This window comes from Erithacus rubecula, assembly GCF_903797595.1.
Source record: "Erithacus rubecula genome assembly, chromosome: 2".
Taxonomy (NCBI): Eukaryota; Metazoa; Chordata; class Aves; order Passeriformes; family Muscicapidae; genus Erithacus; species Erithacus rubecula.
The window spans coordinates 108,775,403-108,781,402 of NC_136685.1; positions in this window are offsets into that span (position 1 = coordinate 108,775,403).

Below are 6,000 nucleotides of genomic sequence, written 5' to 3' on the forward strand. Positions count from 1 at the left end.
AGCCTCACCTGTGAGAGGCTCTCCTCTGTGTGTATGTGTGTGTGTGTCTTGTCTGAGTCCAGGTGTATGACTGCTCATGGACAGGTTTTATGCACTCAAGGATTTCCTCATCTGTGAAATTTAGGTGGCACCAGGATCACTAAGCTGCTCACTCCCTGGAGTTCTAACCTGGCTATGGTGCCACAGACATTTAGGTCTCTGTGGAGCCTCCAATTTCAGCTGGTTTGAAAGGCTGTCACAGCAACTGTGCTGGATGTGGAGCTGCGACACGAAGCAGCTGCACGCCACCATCCCACAGCAGCAGGTTTGGCAGAAGATGAAGGGCAATGAATATTCATTCCAGCTTTTGCCAGCATTCCCTCCCTGGTTTGTTTCAGAGCTCAGAGCCCGGGAGGAAGCACGGGGGTCCCTGTTTCTGCAGGTCCCTGGGGGAGCTCCCCTTTGCACCTTCAGTGGGGTGTGCTGTGTTGGGTGGTGGAGAGCAGCTATCACAGGGTGCTGCTCCTGCACTGGCACGGTTTTGTTCCCCAATTTGGCCCTGCACTGACATGGTTTTGTTTCCTCCTTTAGATTAGAGTGTGGGTGCTCTCGGTACAGAACCGGCTGCAGGTAAGAGTGATGCTTCCCACAGGTGTCTCTGCTGCTGTTTGTCACCAACAGCACTCCCTCCCTTCCCTTGCTGTGTCAGTTCCCTGCTCAGCTCCACCCTGTGTTCCATGTTTGCCTCAAGCCTCCCCGGCTCTGCCTCCCATGCTCTGTGTGTGCCTCGTGCCTCCCATCGGCCCCGGCCGGTTCTGCCGGCTGCAAACACCAGGGCAGCGCCTGTGGCTCTGGAAATGCTGCCAGCAAGGCAGGGGCAGTGCAGTGGAGTGCGCCGGACACCGAGCCCTGCAAGCTGCAGCCAGTAATGCACCCACTGTGGGAAACACCCCACAATGGATGTGTGTAATGCCGGGCAAGATCCGCGTACGCAAATCCCAACCCGCTAACCGCGTGCGGAAATCCAATCCCGCTAACCGCGTACGCAAATCCGCGTGCGCAAATCCCTTACCGCTAACCGCGTACGCAAATCCGCGTGCGCAAATCCCTTACCGCTAACCGCGTACGCAAATCCGCGTACGCAAATCCCTTACCGCTAACCGCGTACGCAAATCCGCGTGCGCAAATCCAATCCCGCTAACCGCGTACGGAAATCCGCGTACGCAAATCCCTTACCGCTAACCGCGTACGGAAATCCGCGTGCGCAAATCCCTTACCGCTAACCGCGTGCGGAAATCCAATCCCGCTAACCGCGTGCGGAAATCCATTCCCGCTAACCGCGTACGGAAATCCGCGTGCGCAAATCCCTTACCGCTAACCGCGTACGGAAATCCATTCCCGCTAACCGCGTGCGGAAATCCAATCTTGTAAATAAATCTCTTACCGCTAACCGCGTACGCAAATCCAATCCCGCTAACCGCGTACGGAAATCCGCGTGCGCAAATCCCTTACCGCTAACCGCGTACGGAAATCCGCGTACGCAAATCCCTTACCGCTAACCGCGTACGGAAATCCATTCCCGCTAACCGCGTGCGGAAATCCAATCTTGTAAATAAATCTCTTACCGCTAACCGCGTACGCAAATCCAATCCCGCTAACCGCGTACGGAAATCCGCGTGCGCAAATCCCTTACCGCTAACCGCGTACGGAAATCCATTCCCGCTAACCGCGTGCGGAAATCCAATCCCGCTAACCGCGTGCGGAAATCCATTCCCGCTAACCGCGTACGGAAATCCGCGTGCGCAAATCCCTTATCGCTAACCGCGTACGGAAATCCGCGTACGCAAATCCCTTACCGCTAACCGCGTACGGAAATCCATTCCCGCTAACCGCGTACGGAAATCCGCGTACGCAAATCCCTTACTGCTAACCGCGTACGGAAATCCATTCCCGCTAACCGCGTGCGGAAATCCAATCTTGTAAATAAATCCCTTACCGCTAACCGCGTACGCAAATCCAATCCCGCTAACCGTGTACGGAAATCCGCGTGCGCAAATACCATCTTGTAAATAAATCTCTTACCGCTAACCGCGTACGGAAATCCGCGTACGCAAATCCCAACCCGCTAACCGCGTACGCAAATCCATTCCCGCTAACCGCGTACGGTAATTTGTAGCCGTACGCGGTTATAGATCCCCACAATAGAGACCTGGTAATTATTTTTTTTACTTCTAAGCTGCTTCAGCTTGTTCCTATGTAGAAGCCGTTATTATTGTGGCCATCTGTCATGCTGCCTCACTGCAGGAATGTCATGCACAACACCTCCCTTGCAGCCCTTCCCTCCCCCTCGCTTTTCTCCCCAGCCAATATCACCACAGGTTTTGTTTTAATACCAAACTGACAGCTCTGCATTTTTCACAGAAAATGCCTCTACAAGCTGAGTCACACTTTCCACCTTTTCTAAATGTGTGATTTCCCCTCAGTCAGTTTCTCACCGAGCCAATCTGGCCGCTGGGGCTGTCTTTGAGATGCAAACGCAGCGCTGCAGGCAGGCGGAGGGGTCACCCTCGGGGCTGTGCTGCTCCTCCAGCCTGCCTGCAGCCCCTCTGCTCCGGCAGAGGCACAGCTCACCCCTCACCTGCAGCCAGCGCCAGTCTGTGTCCTCCTCCTGCTGCCACACCCAGCCGTGGCCGTGTCCCCACCTGTCCTGCAGTGACAGTGCCCGGGGGCACAGCCCAGCCGAGGCCCTGGCTGTGCTTCGGGGCATTTTGTGCATGTTTGAGACTCACCTGGGCTAGGAAGGTGAAGGAAGGGTTGAAGAGCTGTGACCTTGCCAGGCGCAGCTGAGAATGGAGTCCGCTGCTGCTCTGGAAGAAGTTATGTGCTGCAGAACAGCATCAGTCCTCAGGAGGCTCAGGAGAAGTTCAGAATGGTGCTGTTCTCTCTCTGCCTGGCCGTGAGGCTGTTCTTCCCTCCTACCTGTAATAAAAAACTCGTTTGTACTTCAGAAGAGAATTGCAACATGGTTTAAAAACACTGTTTCCTGAGGGAGCTGATGAAACCCCGGGAATGCCTTGGGAGAGGTCCAGCCCTCAGGAGCAGGGCAGGGCGTCTCCCTCACAGCAGCTGCACCTGTTCTTGGTCATTAGTGTCTCATTTAATGCCCATGTGCTCACCTGTTCCTGCTCTGCCAGCCGGGGCAGGCCTCTGGGGAATAACCAACAAATGACTCCACTCAATAACAAAGCATAACCCCCATACCCACAGCCCCTTGAGACCCTTCCCCAGTGGTGACCATAAACCATCAGTAACAAGGGTACCTGTTGTGTAGTGGAAGAAATGATGATTCTTTAGGATGTTTCCAGAGGTTAAGGCACCTTCCAGGTTCTGTGTTCTGTGCCAGTCCTCATGCTGGGAATGCTTGTTTCCAGCTCTCTGTAACAGGACAAATAAACAAGAACAGTTTAATGACATACAGCAAAAATCAGTTTTGTATCACCCGCTCAGAGCTGTTTCATGTTGGAGCCTCAAGTGAGCAGGGTGGGAGCTTCCTGTCTCCTCCTTCTGGGGCTTTGGGGGCCCTGAGAGCCATGGGGGGCTGCAGGGGCTGTGCAGACCAAAAGGGGATGATGCTGGGGGCTCAGTGCTCACCTGGGTACTGACAGCTCCTTATGGCCTCACCGCTCCTCACTTCTGAGAGCTGGCAAAGAGAAATCCCTGTTTTCTGTGGGAAGGGCAGTGGCAGTTCTTCAGCAGCCTGGAGGAAATTCCTCCTCTGCAGGTCAAGTTCAGCTGAGGGCTCTGCAGGAGCTGCAGGCTGCAGTGTGCACATGGTTATTCTGAGGGGACAGGCTGGTTTGTCCTGACCTGGCTTTTCCCTGCCCTCTGTTTTGCAGGCTGCCTCACCACAAGTGCAAGCGCTGCCCTGGCTGCCAGCCCTGCTGTGGCACTGGAAGCTGCCCTCTCTGCCACCTGCCCCCGGGGACAGGGGCTCTGCCAGGGCCCACCTGTGCCCTGGGGCAGGGGACTTTGCCTGGGCAACCATGGCACTTGAGTCATGGCACCAGAGTCATGTCACCTGAGTCATGTCACCCGAGCCATGGCACCTGAGTCATGTCACCTGAGCCACGGCACCCTCATCCGAGCCACGTCACCTGAGTCATGTCACCTGAGCCATGGCACCCAAGACATTTCACCCAAGCCACAGCACCTGATCCATGGCACCTGAGTCATGGCACCTGAGCCATGGCACCCAAGACACGTCACCCGAGCCACGGCACCTCAGTCATGTCACCCAAGTCACAGCACCTGAGCTACAGGACGCGAGCCACAGCACCTGAGTCGTGTCACCTGAGCCACGGCACCTGAGTCATGGCACCTGAGCTATGGCACGCAAGTCATGTCACCTGAGTCATGTCACCCAAGTCATGGCACCCGAGCCACAGCATCCGAGTCACGTCACCTGAGTCATGGCACCAGAGTCATGTCACCCAAGCCACAGCACCCAAACCAGGGCACCCAAGCCATGGCACCTTAGTCGTGTCACCTGAGCCACGGCACCCGAGTCATGTCACACAAGTCACAGCACCTGAGCCATGTCACCTGAGTCATCTCACCCAAGCCACAGCACCCAAGCCTTGGCACCTGAGTCATGCCACTGAAGCCATGGCACCTGAGTCATGTCAACCAAGCATGTCACCTGAGCCATGGCACCCGAGTCATGTCACCTGAGTCATGTCACAGTGGGGGAACACGGCGTGAGGGGCCGGGTGAGGGGGCTGCTTTCTGCAATGGCCTGTCCCCAGGCTGGACACACGTGGCTGGGGACTGGGTGGCACCTGTGTCACTGTCACCACGGCACTGGCACTGGTGAGCAGGCTCCAAGGCCCTGGTGCAGGTGCCAAGCACTGGAAGCAGTTATTTACTGTGCCCTCAGAGCATGGCTTCAGTCATTCCAGCAGCACCTACCTGTGCAGCAGGGAATTGCTGCTGAAGGACTTGTCCCAGGACTAGCCAGGTAGCCAATGTTGCCTGCTGGAGCACAGGTGGATGAGGGAGGACTCTCCAGTTGGTGCTGTCCCACTGTGGCCTTGCTGTGGTGTGTGCACTGGAACTGCTCCCTGGAGAAACAAAGAAAAGAAGAGCAGAAGCCCCACTCCTGCCATGACCCCTTGCCAGCCCAGTGTGCAGAGCTGGGTAACCCCCTGGCCTTGTCCCAGCAGGCTGTGACCTGTCCCTAGCCAGAGACAACACAGCTGAAGGCTTCTGAGGACTCAGGCTCCTCCTGGCACCCTCTGCAGTGAGCAGAGCTCAACTTGGCACTAGCTGATGGGTTTGGGTCTGCATGTCCTAGGCTGATGGGGTGAAAATATTTATAGTTAAATCCCTGGTATTGTAAAGCAAGAGAAGTGTGAGATCCAGCAGCCACAGAGCCCTGTCCTGCTGCTGCTTGGATGCTCCTGGGCACACACACACTCCTCCCAACAGAATGGGAGCTGCTTTAGGCACAGGGATTGTGGTCTTTGGGAAATGCCCCCTTGGGCCCCCGGTGGTTTTTGCCCTCACTCTTGGTGTCAGAGCCATCTGTCTGTCTGACAGCAGCAGCCCAGGGGCCCCCTGTGCCTGTGGGGCCCATTGCAGCCATGGCCAGAGGTGCCAGGGTGGCCCTTGGGCTCTGCCCTGCTCTCTGTGCCCAGGGGCAGCAGCTCAGCCCCAGTGCCTGACAGGAGCTCACCTGCTGCAGCTGCAGGAAGGAGCCTCTGCCTCAGGCCTTGCACACCTGCTTGGATTTTCTGCCCCACACTTGGGCTTTGCTTGCTCTTCATCTTCTGCCAGTGAAGGAACCTGGAAAATAAAAGGTGCATTTTAATTTATTTTCCATTCAGGGCCGGACAGGCAAGGCTGTCTGGCACTCAGTTATGTGATAGCTGCTCTGAAACAATTCCAAAGGCATCCTTCTGAGCAAAGAGCCCTTTCTCCTCAGAGCAATATGGATGCACCTCGCATTCAGGGAAGGATTAA